At 35.3% G+C, this 15,353-nt stretch overlaps 1 protein-coding gene across 2 annotated transcripts in view; it reads left to right on the plus strand.

The window, feature by feature from the left end:
* The first annotated feature begins 2,994 nt into the window (after positions 1 to 2,994).
* The window catches only part of LOC113094741 (caM kinase-like vesicle-associated protein), a 42,434-nt gene continuing 30,075 nt past the window's right edge, over positions 2,995 to 15,353 (plus strand). For both annotated transcript variants that reach the window (XM_026260386.1, XM_026260387.1), the window contains exon 1: positions 2,995 to 3,270. The gene's annotated coding sequence lies outside the window, so the exon portion shown is untranslated. The remainder of the gene's footprint in view (positions 3,271 to 15,353) is intronic.

Below are 15,353 nucleotides of genomic sequence, written 5' to 3' on the forward strand. Positions count from 1 at the left end.
TGAATCTTGAGTGCATTTGTAAATGTTGTTTGCATTTCTGAATTGTGTGTGCATTTCTGAATTTTGTGTGCATTTCTAAATTTTGTATGCATTTGTGAATCTTCTGTGCTTTTTAAATTTTGTGTGTGCATTTGTGAATTTTGTGTGCATTTGTGTATCCTGTGTGTGTATTTATGAATCCTGTGTGTGCATATGTGAATGTAGTGTGTGCATTTATCTTTATTGAGACTCTTTTGGCTCCATAGTAATGTTCTTGATTTTTTATTTTAGATGTTTAAAATGTCTTAACGATGGACTTTTATTATCATTATTATTATTATTATTATTTTTTTTTAAATATGTAACTTCTTACTTCACAAGACACTGAACTGGAGTACTTGTGAATTATTGTGATGCTTTTATCAACAGTTTGGAGTCTCATTCTGACAGCACTCTTTCACTGCAGAGGATCCATTGGTGAGCAAGTGATGTAAGGTTTCACAGTTACTGCACATTTTTTTACAGATATCTTTCTGAAGGATATTATTTTTCTCTTAAGAAGGCTTTGTCACACAAACCCAAGGCCACAGTGTGAACTTGTGTGGGCGAAAGCCAAATTTCACCCTGAAAGGCTATCTGAAAAAAGACAAAAGCGTGTTAAGTCCAGCATAGGAAATAACCGTATGATGAATAGCATTGCAAAGGCTGCCTTCATCCTTTGATCTCTAATTCAGAAGCACATGAACAGATCACTGTGTGTAAACCACTGCAAATACAGATCGCTTATTTATGTGCATTGAACACATTGCCATTTAAGTCGCGATCTCTTACTTAGATTGTATTGCAATACTGCATTTGGCCAATTTAATTATTACAATTAAATGGTAATGCATGATACAGGGACACTGTGTAGCTGGTTCAATGGTGGGTGTGCCTGTGGTCCAATTATAGGTTGTCTTACACAGGCCCCTGCCAGTAGGGGCATTTCCTCACTTCTAAAAACCCAATTGCTAATTATAGAGCTTTTGGTTTTCTAGACCATGGGTCAAAGTCAAGACTGCCTTAACAAGGCTTTGTTATATTTTATTTTGGTGTTTTATTTTAGAGTACTCTGGAAAGCCGATAAAGAAAAACATTATTGAAAGTCTTTATCCAAGACTGAAAAATCACTAGTTGGGATTTTCAGTTGCTCTTTCTGCAGGTTATATTGTTATACCAGTAGGTGGCAGCAAGTAACAAGTGAATCAATTGAATCTTTAAAAGTGAATCAATTGAATCATTTGGTAAACTGATTTGTTCAGAAAAGCAGATTCATTTAGGAATTAAACAACTGACCTGTCATTATGAGGGTGTCATTAAATTATTAATTAATTCCCTCTTTTTATCTAACCACATTTTTCCTTCATTGAAAATGACCTCAGAGGACTTCTGTATTTATATTAATGCAATATTGTTGCAGTCTTCATTTGAAAATGGAAGCTACACACACACACAGGGGTTAGTTCCTGCGTAATTACTTAGCCATCTGTCCGTATCCCCCTGGCACAATATAGACCACTGGCCTGATCTCTGTGTGGTTCAATGGTTCATCCCATTAAGAAGAGACTAGCTCTTCCCAAAGAGACATAATGGTTATAGACTGGAAGAAAGGACTTATCATTTCCTCATCTGACTGATGAACTTCATAATGTTGTGAGATCATGTATATTACCAAACTCATCCCTACATGCTGAGACGCCAGTATTATTTCATTTGTGGAAGACTATTGGTATGTCTAAAGCTGTAATGACAACATAAATCCCCACAAAACTCATTAATAAACTCCAATATAATAACTCTTGTCGTTGCATATTAATGCCCATTGTGCTTTCCTTAGAGAGAGCCTATAAAATGTCGAAGTTTATAAAAACAAAACTGGACACAACAGTGAGAGATTTCCGCCACCACACCATGCTTTTCATCTGATGCGCAGATAATGAAATGATGTTTGTTGCAGTTTAATCCGACATAGTAATCCCGTCCCTCGCAATCTGCTAGTGCTTCTCAATCCTAGTCCTGGAGGGCCTGAGCACTGTACGTTTTGGAAATGTCCTTTATCTGACACACCCAGTTCAGGTCACTACAGAGCTGATCATAAATCAGGTGTTAAATAAGAAAGACACAAAATGTGCAGTGATGGGGTCCAAAATTAAGAATGACTAAATTAGTCAATGCAAATATTTTTTAAATACTATTAAATACTAGAGATACAGTCCCATCAGTTGCAGAAATATGAGTGCATGCTTACTCAGTCCAGTCACATCTGAGGATCAGAATTATTAGATTTATTGCCAAGTATGCTTATACAGATAAGGAATTTGTCTTGGTGAAGATTCCAGTACACATTAAAAATGTAACATTAAAAATACAAGATAGATAACAGAGTCAAGTGAATTATACATGTGTGTGTGTGTGTGTGTGTGTGTGTGTGTGTGTGTGTTTGTGTGTGTTTATATATATATATATATATATATATATATATATATATATATATATATATATATATATATATATATATATATATATATATATATACATATATATACACAATTATGACTATTATGAATTATGTATAAGAAAGGTTTAAATAGTGTGTTAGATACTGCACATGCTTTTGAGGTTGTTGTGGGAAAAAATAAAACCTATTCATCTAAAACAATTTTTTTTTATGGGTCAGATTTTGCCTACATTGCCTTATGATGAAGGGGGTCCAATAAGGTCCAAAAGGACATTTCCTACTCATTGGGTCTGGCTGGGGAAGTTGGGGTCAATAAAATGTAGTCCAAAGCACTGTGAATTTTAGTGATGCACCAATTCACACAGACTGTGGGGACCAGCCAATAGCCACAAGAAAAATGGCCTTTTATTTTAATATAATATTAATTGTGTTTTAAATAGGTATGCGAGGGTTGACATAAAATATTAGTAACACTAACACAAGAGTCAATAAAACGCACGCGTGTGTGTGATGGAGAGAAAAAGACAGATAGAGATAGATAGAGAGCGCGCAAACTGGAGAGGGAGGGAGGTAGAGATTCGGTGATCCAGATGAAAGCAGAGATTATTTATTTCTCTGGGGGAGCGAGAGAGAGGGAGGGAGAGAGGGACAGACAGCAGCATAGTCTTGTCAGGACTGCGCCGATCTAATGCGTCTCTTACAAACGAGCCATTAAAAGCCGATCAAGCGCTCGCAGTCTTCAAAGTTTGGATTTCCTCATCCCTCCCGTGCGTACTCTGTGCCATTCCGAGCAGGTAAAACAACTTTTGATGTTTTGGTGCATTGTCTGAAAATGTTTGTTTTATGCATTTCCTTTCAAGCTTTTCCTTGACATATTGGCACCGCGAAACAGGCGGAACATCTGTTGAAGCAAACTAGCTAAGAGATCACGGTTTCTCGCATTTCGACCGTGTTCAAGTTTATAGATTGCGATGGAGTTTGTGAGCGCAGTAGTCCTGAAGATGCCACATTGAACCCCACCTGTCAATGAACATGTTCGGTGTGTGAAGTAAAGATGCTGTTTCCCTGCGCGCGATCGCCTCCAGTGTTGCGTGTTTTAATTATACCTGTAATTGGTCCGTGTACGTTTTGATAGTTTGTTTTCCAATTTGAAATGAAATAAGCAGAAACGAGAAAACGGCCCCTTTATTCGTTTTTCGTTTTTTTGAAAAAACCGAAAAACGAGATTTCGGCTTGATTTTTCGTTTTTTAGTTCAGAGGCATAAAACGAATAAATGACTTCAAAATTCGTTTTCCACATGTGGGCGGCCCTAAGACGCCCCCTTCCGCCGATTGGTCAAGCAAATATGGGCACGTGACGTCATCAGTTGTCGCTCAGGTCTGTTCAACAAAATAATAGTCCTCTAACGTTACTATGGCTACCGATTCTTAAACTGTGCAGGGCAGGTCCTGTTGGGCTTTCTTCTGTGCAACTTTACGCGTTTCACAGAAATCTTTACATCAGAAATATTAAATATTAGTCTGCCACCAGCCCGTTTTAATTAGCTGTGCGGAGTTAAATCTGTGTGGTGAAGCTGCGCTAGACAGCGCCGAGCGGGAGAGGATCAATGACCAGTGTTCGGTCAGCAGTCAGAAACTTGGGTACCGATGATGATGAAATACATTTTTACTGAAAATGACCCGCGAGTATGATTGACAGGACGATAGCGGAGACAATTAAAAGCGCAATATAACGTCTGTTAACAAAAAAAAAAAAAAAAAAAAAAAAAAAAAATATATATATATATATATATATATATATATATATATATATATATATATATACAAACAAACAAGAAGGATGTGTTAATTTATTCAATCTTTCATTAGTTGGTGACCCGGTGTGATTATAATAGCATAAATAAAAAAAACACGTAATAGGCTATGTATGCCAATAGGCCAAACACATCTGCTTTTCCTCTAGATCACTTTACAGTGTGGTGGAAATAAACTTTTCTTAAAGCGTGTTGTATATCACCACAGCTTTATTGGCACCTGGCTTTAGATGTACTTTACACACTGTCTATTGCAGCTCAAAGGAGGCACTGTGAATTTACATTGCAATTTCATTCTAAGAGGCTATTAAATGTGAAGTGACAACATGAAACACTACTTTTAATATATATATAAAAAACACCAGCAGTTGGTGGCAAGTCACCCTGATAATGTTTAAATACCAATTTACTCATTTAGGCTCACAATAAGCAGATTACATAATTATACCATGAAAAAATTAAAATAAATATTTATGTGTGTGTGTGTGTGTGTGTGTAAAAGCAAGAAGTCCAGTCCTGGCTGTATAATCAAACAATAAAACGAGAAACAATGAATGCCATCAAGAACATTTTTTATTCCACAGGAACTTGATCCAGTTCACTTGTTAAAGGATGCTCCACTTTAAAATAAATTCTGTCATCATATACTTGCTCTTATGTTTTTTCAATCCTTTATGAATTTCTTTCTACTCTCAGTCCAGCCTCTCTCATTGTTAAACCATGGTTTATCACATGAATGACTACTGTAGCCCTAATCTCATTCGAGACCACTCTTCTTGTTCCTTGTCCTCTGACTCGTCCTCTTCCTTCCCTTGCTCCCCTTCCAACTCCTATTAGTCAAACTCGTCCTCTTGTACTCTGTCTGCATTGTTTGCATCCATTATCCAAAACCTATTACTTGACCTTTGGCCTATTTATGGCCACTACTAAAGTTATGATTGGTTGTTGTTAGGTAAAGCAACAAGTGTCTGCACATGTGAGGAGTTAGTGTGAGGCACTGATGAATTAGTGTGGCATTTTGATTGGTTGTGTTTATAAAAGGAAATAAAGAAACTTCCTGTCAGATTTGTGTGTGTTGTATAGAAAATTGTGTGTTGTGTTTTGCAAAAAGTGTTTAACGAAATTGAAAACTGAGTAAAAGGCCAAACATTTGTGTATGGTTTTGCAGATTTAGTGTGTGGTTCTGGTGTCTGAGTGTCTTTAGAAATTGGTTTTAGAAATTGTGTGACATAATAATTTTGTGTGTAAGCAGTTGAATAAAAAAACTGTAAGCATTTTAGAATATTCCCTTGCTTTGATAATAAATTCTTTGCTGAAATTTATTAGCTTGTGGCTGATCTGATTGATCATAAATGGGCAAGCAACCACAATTTTATCTTTTTTACAAAGTGTTGTTTTCATTTAATGTTTGCATTAGGGTTATTTAAATTAGCATTTAGCTTATTTAGGTTAATTTTGTTTCTTAAATCTGAAACTTATACTTTTTTGCCATATTGCATGATATTTTAATATACATCACAAAAATTGAAACTTGTCATTAACAAAGACAATTTTTTTAAAACCTGTTCTTTATTGCAATACTATTAAAAAACTTGAACCTTAAGTAATTACTGTGATATGAAATGTTGATACTTGCACATGCCTATTACATAATTCACACTTAAACTTTGTTTTACCTGGAATCCGGTGAGCATACCAGGACTGCACCACACGGTCAAGACCAACTGTAGTAACCTGACAAGATAGTGCAGACATGCAATAACGTTTCAGGTCATCTTCCATGTCCAGTTCCTCCTGGTTCACTAATTGCATCAGTGCCCCTTTCACTGGATAATTCACTCGGTTATTCACTTCAGGCCATATTCTTTCAATTGTGTGATTCTTTTTATTTAAAAGGAAAAAAAGGAAAACAATTAGACTAGCACAACAGCTACATACAGTTAAGGAAGTTAGTTTATTACATACAATCTTGGACCTCTAGAGCAGTGGATCTTAAATCTGGTTGCTTTAAGGAGGTATTTCTACCTGATTCTACGTAGAAATTCTAATGTCGTCGTTGTGACCTACTTCAATCAGTTCGTTGAAACATAAAACGGGAAAGCCGTTATAACCTAATTGAGTTACATTGACTTAACATACAATTTCCATTAATGCTTGCTCAGGATGGACACATTCGACACATGTGCACCTGCTCATGAGTTCAATCAAAGTGAAAATCGCAATTGACAGCAATACTCTTCAGCACAATGGTAACCACAAAATTTTATGACAGAAAAAATTGACAGAGTTGACACCCAATTAGATGTACAGTATCTGGAGTTGACCCTTTTCATTAACCATTTATGACAGTTAATGTGTCTGTCTCCCTTTTGCTATTTTTAGTTCAAGAACGTTTCCTCTAAAAATTGTAATGTTGAAAATCTTTGGATGTAAATTATTCTACAGCGCATTCAGGAAAATCTAACACTTTTGGCAAATATTATTTCATGATAGGCCCTGTTAATTATCGCAGTAAATCTTACAGAGTACAGGCATATGTAATTGAATCAATCGACTGCCAATGTAAATGCCACAGGCCGTGACTGTGTCAGAGTCAAGAATGCCTCCGATTTTGTAAATTACCTTCTATCATCTGTTAAAAGTCCCTTTCCTTATCAAATTACTGAAATTATGTTGATAAGATACATATTCTTTTGTCTAATTATTATTATTATTATTATTATTAGAAAAGGGGGTTCCTAATGTTTTGGCTCATGGAGGATGCCAAAAGAGAGAATCTGTGGATCTTTTGCCAAATGCAGTGGAGGCTGCAGGCTGGTATGACCGTGAAGCAAGATCTTCATTGACACCAGTTTCAACTTTTGGGCAGAATCCATTTCAGTCAACAGAGGACCAGGTTGCTGTGGAGAGGCAGTTCTCTATGCAGTGTCCTGACATTGCATCTCTTTTTGAACGATGAGGGGGTGGTGTTGGCGCAGTAGATAAGACACATGCCTTTGGTGTGAGAGACCCGGGTTTGAATCCACTGTGAGCCACCAATGTGTCCCTGAGCAAGACACTTAACCCCTAGTTGCTCCAGAGGCGTGCGACCTCTGACATATATAGCAATTGTAAGTCGCTTTGAATAAAAGCGTCAGCTAAATGAATAAATGTAAATGTAAATGAACGTGTTGTCAATTTCCAACAAGAAGAGTTCCAAAATGCTTTAAAAATACTAATTGATCTTGTTCGAATTCATGCTTAAGAAAGAAATTCATAAAGGATTGAAAAAAACATGAGAGTGAGTATATGATGACAGAATTTATTTTAAAGTGGAGTATCCTTTAACAAGTGAACTGGATCAAGTTCCTGTGGAATAAAAAATGTTCTTGATTGCATTCATTGTTTCTCGTTTTATTGTTTGATTATACTGCCAGGACTGGACTTCTTGCTTTTACACACACACACACACACACACACACACATATATATATATATTTTTTTCATGGTATAATTATGTAATCTGCTTATTGTGAGCCTAAATGAGTAAATTGGTATTTAAACATTATCAGGGTTACTTGCCACCAACTGCTGGTGTTTTATATATATATATATATATAAAGCAGATGTGTTTTGTCTATTGGCATACATAGCCTATTACGTGTTTTTTTTATTTATGCTATTATAATCACACCGGGTCACCAACTAATGAAAGATTGAATAAATTAACACATCCTTCTTGACTCTTCAACTGAATGTGATGGTATTTAAGAAGCCTTTAACATTATGTGCTCAACATTAAATCTGTAACATGTAGCCAACATTAAGAATAGGGTTGTGCCTGTGAGGAAAATTTCCCATTGATTAGTTAACTTATGACAACACCAATGTTATTTGTTAATCTCTTCTGTAGATTTTTATCTTTTTAAGTTGTTATGATATATTGTTAATTAAAAAAAACAACAGTAAAATAGTACAATAATTAAAAAAAAAATCGCGTATAGCCTACTATAATCAAACTAATAAGACGGGTGACATAAAATACCCATATTATAACAAATAAATAAAATATATTTGGAAATCGCCCTTTAAAACGAAGGCTCGGTTTGTGGTTCACAATTATTTTATTAAAAACAAAGACAAATTCGCTTATATTAATATATTTTTTATATTTTATATAATATATTTTTTATATTTTATATAATATATTAATTATATTTTATATAATATATATATATATATATATATATATATATATATATATATATATATATTTTTTTTTTTTTTTTTTTTGTTAACAGACGTTATATTGCGCTTTTAATTGTCTCCGCTATCGTCCTGTCAATCATACTCGCGGGTCATTTTCAGTAAAAATGTATTTCATCATCATCGGTACCCAAGTTTCTGACTGCTGACCGAACACTGGTCATTGATCCTCTCCCGCTCGGCGCTGTCTAGCGCAGCTTCACCACACAGATTTAACTCCGCACAGCTAATTAAAACGGGCTGGTGGCAGACTAATATTTAATATTTCTGATGTAAAGATTTCTGTGAAACGCGTAAAGTTGCACAGAAGAAAGCCCAACAGGACCTGCCCTGCACAGTTTAAGAATCGGTAGCCATAGTAACGTTAGAGGACTATTATTTTGTTGAACAGACCTGAGCGACAACTGATGACGTCACATGCTCAGATTTGCTTGACCAATCGGCGGAAGGGGGCGTCTTAGGACCGCCCACATGTGGAAAACGGATTTTGAAGTCATTTATTCGTTTTATGCCTCTGAACTAAAAAACGAAAACTCAAGCCGAAATCTCGTTTTTCGTTTTTTTCAAAAAAACGAAAAACGAATAAATGGGCCGTTTTCTCGTTTCTGCTTATTTCATTTCAAATTGGAAAACAAACTATCAAAACGTACACGGACCGTAATTCGAGTCCTGACCGCATTTACGCCCGAAAGTTGTTAAACACGTGATTCTAACAGTTGAGAAACAGTTGAGATATGAGATGAGCGATATTGCATCGCTTCGCCTGAGATTTTATTGAGAGCAGGTGCTCTGAGTAATGTGGCAATAAATAGTCATGAAATCACAGCTAGTCTGGGTGGAGAAATTAATTTATTAATAACGGACATATTGTGACATAACGTTCCCTAAAGATCTTATTATTGTTTTTTGTCCATACCAGAGACACGATGTTGTGTTCATGCATAAGTAGATCATTACTTGGGCATTTGTGTACTAGTCACATTTTTTTTTTTTCCTATTATCATGTTGTCCTTGCCATTTCTGAGATATTCAGCCATTTATTGTAGCTACAAGTAGGCTTAACTCTAGAGTGGCTTAGAGTGTGTTTACAGCTTTATTATACTTGTGAGGGCCAAATGTCCTCACAAATACTGTGACATAACTTGTGTAACATGACAAAAACCAAGGACATTTGATCTTTACTATTTATAAGACTGAAAAGATGTTTTGCATTGTGTCTAATAAAATAAGCAGGTTTTAGAGTAGTTTATATATATATATATATATATAGAAAAGAAAACAAAAACATTTATATGAAGTTCTCACTAATATAGATTCAAAAGTGTGTATGTTTTAAATGCATAAGATATCCACAACCACACACTAGCATTTTGATGACATTTTAAAAATGTCTTCGGAGTTGCTCCTATTAACTATTAAATCATTAATATTTGGTTTTGTAACATTTAAAAGTGTGTCTGTCAAAGCACTGCATTTTTAGAGCCCCACACATCTATTTTTCTGTCGTTAATGTTCATTATTGTTTTCAGTCAGTAATAATAACAAGAGGTCTTTTTTCAAGGACTTTGTTATGGTGCTATTACCTACTCAGTATTAAAGAACAGAGTCTTGTTTGGTGTGTTTGAATTTTACTTTTAATTGTTATGTGGGAGGGAAAATAAAATATTTAGTTGAACTTTACTGCAATAGAAAGGCAAAGTTACACACTCTGTTTTCTTTGAATCTGAGCATACTTGAACCAATCCCATCTGGCATTATCTAAAAGACTAAAATGTGTTAGTGCATTCTTTTTTATTAATGCATAATTTCATTTTTCCTGGTCTTATAATTAATAACCCTGTGAAGATACTCTCTGGCATCACGTTGCAATAATTTGTTCTATCAATTGCCAAACACACTAAAAGAAATCAATTCTTTTTGTAGACAGATCGGAGATCTTCATCATAATAACATTTCAGGTAATCTTCTTAAATGAAAACATGAAAATGGAGGATTTGCTATTAACAGTATAGCAAACAGTACTTGCATTCAGTAATGCCATGCCTTGCGGATGCAATGATCACTGTCGAATCTTCTAGAGCTTTCAGCTGCAGATCGTAGCTGCTGAAACAGAGACCATTTTACCCCATGCCACACTTAAACAGTCTTTGCAGCCAGAGAGGTGTTTGTGAAAGTGACAGACGCACCCACAGGTGAGCTGTGAACGCGACTGAAATCTTGCACATCCTTTTAGCACATAGCAGCATGATGCAGGATTTCCCAGCTAACACTCATTTACAGGATTTCACAAATGCTAAGCTTCTAGATCAGATCAGTTATAAATGGTCAATGGCCGTGACGGATTCAGATTCAGAATGTGCCAAAAGCCAGCAGCTAAACGGACGGCAAATGGTCCTAGCAAGAAAAAATAAACAAACAACAACAACAAAAAAATCTTGGTAGTACGGATGTGGGATTAGCTTGATATCCGTGGAATTGCGCTTAGAATATAAGAAACTCTCATAAAATGTAAATATACCCATTGGCGGTCTAGAAAAAAATAAAATAAAATAAATGTATTCTTGCAACATAAATAAAGGCTTCAAGTCATGAGGGTCAGCTATGGGGTCGAATCTCTGCCAGGTTGTTTTTTTTTTATTTTTAAGTTATATTTGTGGCATTTTTGCCATTATTTGAATAGGACAGTTAAAGAGAGACAGGAAACAGAGGGGAGAATAGGACTGGGAAAGGACCAAGAGCCAGGACTCGAACTCGTGTCAGCCAAATGCTGTTGCACCATATGTCTGTGCACTGCCCACAAAGATACAAGAGCTGTGGTTAAATCTGTCTGATCGATGGACTCAAGTCAATGAAATCAAGTTAAGACAAGTTCCCAGACAAGATTAAATTCCCAGTTGAGGTTTCCAAGATGCCCATGAACACCACTCCCACTTTTTACAGCAAATCTGAATGACGGCTTTAGCCCACCACATGACATTAGACATGATTAAAACAAAATGTAACATAACATCTTAGACATTATCCAATTAAGCAATGCAAATAACGACATCATTCGCTGTTTTATTGACGTAATGGTGCATCGAATTCATATAAAAGCACCCCTGAGTCTGCTGATATGCCGAATGTCAGCATTATTATCTGTGTTTCTGCTGGATGGAGCTCTGAATCATTTCAGCCCCCATCCTGTGTTCTATCACCTCCAGCTACTCAACAAATTACGCCACTTATGAGAGTAAGTGCTGGCAACCCTCAGCTAGACAGAGTGGAGAACCTTTGCGGGAACATATGCTATAGCGAGTTAGCATTTTTCAAAAGGCTTGTTATCACAGCATGGAAACATTACATATTAGACTCTCCTTAACAGTGGTGGAGGGAAATCACAATCAATGAATCACAATTGAAGCTCTATATGCAGTCGGTTATTTATAAGCATGCTAATGCCCATTAACACTGTGTCTCACAACATTGTTTTCACCTCTTGGATGGTGCCAATTAAGAGGTTACTTAATTTCGGAGACTAATCACAGCAGCTCCCCTCAAGCTCTGAGACAAATATATTCAGTGAAAAATAATGTATACATGTAACCCACCATATGAGCACGATATGAAGCCTTTCTCTGTTCAGTTTCCAACCAGTGCAGCATCCAGTCCAACTCCTGTGGGCCACCTTGATGCTAGACTACATATAGCAAGCACTTTCAAGTTCGATTCGTACCTTTTGCCCACACACTACAGGCCTCCCACAGATGTGTTTTGTAAAGTCGTTGTATGGACGGGTGTATTTCAGTTCTCCAGGCGTCTAAGTCTTGTCCAGCATTCAGCTGATAAGCTCAGATTTACTATTTGCCGTTTTAAACAAATGAAGTAAACACTTAATAATCATGTCAGCCTACTAATGAGCTATTCTCCTTGATGGACTTATAATGTCTGTAAACACCCTCGCATAATGATAAATGAAATAGGAATCATAAAATGATCGTGGAACATATTCTCATAGGTTGTATAGCTCATATTTAATCAGCTTCACAATAACTATAAAATTGTGATTGTGTTATGTGTGGCCTGTATAGATAGAGGGTGCTTTAATAAACACACAAGCCACTCTGTTCTCATTATTATTTTTAGGGATTCATATATAATTTTTACATATCCATTTTGCTTGTGTGTGTGTATACACGTGTTTGTGTGTAGATAGATGATAGAAATAATGATAGAAAATGGCATGTAACGCATTCAGTTTAAACATCACGTCACAAGTAGAAAGACTGAAATAATATTTTCTTGTACCATGTATTTCAATAATCCTATAACCATAGCCATAAACTTATAACATTTTATTTGCAGCTTCAAAAAATATTTTTTTACTCTGTATGTGTGCTAGAACAACCTGAGATTACTAATGAGATCACTTAAACGTACACACTTGATAACAATTACTAAATGAGTCAGCTTGAAGACACATAGTATGTATATGTCTTCCTGTAGTTCAAACAGTAGAGCTTGATGAGAGCAAGACCAAGGTCACAAGCTTGAATGCATTTACTGATTATTTGTATTTGGATTAGAGTTTCTATCAAATGTTTATTCGTGTATATGAAAAGAAAGAAAAGAGAGAGTGTATCAAACGGGTCACAATATGTCAGAACTTGTTAAGATGTTAATTGTTGCTTTTAAGTGCCCCATTACCTCCAGCACATTCCCTCATTAATGCCCGCTGAGGTTCTTCTCGTTTAGTAATCCCTCTTCGGCCAGGGGTCGTAAACAGTTAAGTAGAGAGCTTACAGCACTTTTGAGATGCCATACATCTACAGCCACGCTGAACACCAATAATTTTCACCCCCTGCAGCACTCTTCACTAACATATTAAAGAAAGGCAAAAGTGTCATCATAGCCCCTTTAGCAGGAACTAACACGGGACAGAGCGGCAATTATAGTGTAATCAAGATACACAGACAACTAAACCATTATGAGGATCATGTGAGTCTTAATACACTCGATCACACGCACACATTCTCATTCTCTCCCTCAAATTACTTTTAATCATCTACATTATATCATTTCAAGCAGAGGCGCTCTCCACCAACTCCACCTCGCTTAGGCACCTTTTCATGTGAAAACAGACAGAACAGCTTCCACTTTAGCATTTGTGATAATAACAAAGCTAAAAAGGCTTTGTGAGAGAGATATGCACGTCTTTCCACATCACAATTAAAGCTGGTGCTTTGGTGTGCGCTTTTATGACGAGCAACACTTTCTATTACATTCAAAGTGAGGTAAATATATGCGAGACATGGGAGCAAACATAAATTGGTGATGAGGACTCTTTCCTGTAGCCTTGTTTTGTCTGCCATTCCTCCCTACCTGAGGGTGAAGAGAGATAGAAAAAGAAAACCGAGAATGAGATGAACAACAACAAAAAAAAAAAGAAAAAGAGATGAAGCCTTTGCCATTAAAAGCTTGAGCCTCATTATGACAGCGGTGCTATAAATTCTCTTGTCCCACACTGAGCCACTAATCGTTCTCTTTCTGTTTATTTATCTGGGGAGGACATAAAAAACACTGCAGCACTGGAAATTAAATTACTGCTGTTGCTGTCGTAATATAAATGTCTGATAATCTAATTTCATTTGCAATAAAGACAGTGATAAATCTCTGCTGTTTTTTTAAAAGCGCTATGAACGAGAGGTGTGTTATTCAGCTCAGATAGCAAACCACAACCGTGGACATGTGGAAGTGTTGGTGAGGACAATTTGGAGCCTTTGTCCATGTTTTAAAAGAAAATTTCATAAATTGTAAGCCTTCAAACGATTAAATAGCAGTACAGATTGGCATCAAACAGAACTGACCTTTCACCAAAGCCCCGCCTTAAAACATTACCGACCAGTCATACCTTAGCAACTGTTGCCAGCCAACATTTTCCTATAGACCTACAGGCTTTTGCTCTTTTATAATGTTAGTCTGTGGAGAACCTGTTTATATACAGTTTTAAGTGCAAGTTAAAGGAAATTATCCAAATATACAAAATCTTAACTTTCAATCTTAAAATCAATCTCTAAATTAATCCCTTAAGTGAACAAGTTTATTTTGGCATAAATCAGTACTATTTTATGTAAGTAAATTAAATGCAATATTTTTTACAAATATATATTTTACATTTGTTTTTATTTTTGTGCTTTCTGTTAAAGGTATTTTGTGTTTGTCCATGGATTAATTTAAAGATTTAATTTAATTTAATTTAATTTAATTTAATTGACTTTTTGCAATTTTGAGTTTTTTTTTTATTATAGTTTTTTGTTTAAAATATATGCCTTTATGTTGTTGATTTTTTAATTTTTATTTTAGTTTAAAAAAATAGTTTTAGTAATGTTAGTACACCAAATTGAAACTCAATGAAAATTATTTAAATGAAAGAAATGTTATTTTGGCTACTAGCTGAAGTAAAATAAGTTTTCAGATTTTATTCTGATCAGATTTTATTTTAGTTAACATTCATTTTATTTCAAGCAAATAAATGTTTATGGCTTTAGTTTTAACTATATATTAACACTGTAATGGGTTAAATTGTTGTAGAATTATTAAGAACAGGTCTGTTTTTATAACTTTAAATAGTTAGCAAATGTGTTTCTTTTTTCAATTTACTGTGAATTTTGTTTTGTTTTGTTGTGCTACTACATAATTGAACTTTTTTTTTTTCAAAGAAAAACATCAGATACAAATTATGAGTAATGTCACAATTCATTCAAGGTTATGTCAATATAATATTCAATCATTATATATATATTTTTTTTTACCATTTTATGAATGCATCTCACTGAAAA

This window comes from Carassius auratus, unplaced genomic scaffold (genome assembly GCF_003368295.1).
Source record: "Carassius auratus strain Wakin unplaced genomic scaffold, ASM336829v1 scaf_tig00215416, whole genome shotgun sequence".
Taxonomy (NCBI): Eukaryota; Metazoa; Chordata; class Actinopteri; order Cypriniformes; family Cyprinidae; genus Carassius; species Carassius auratus.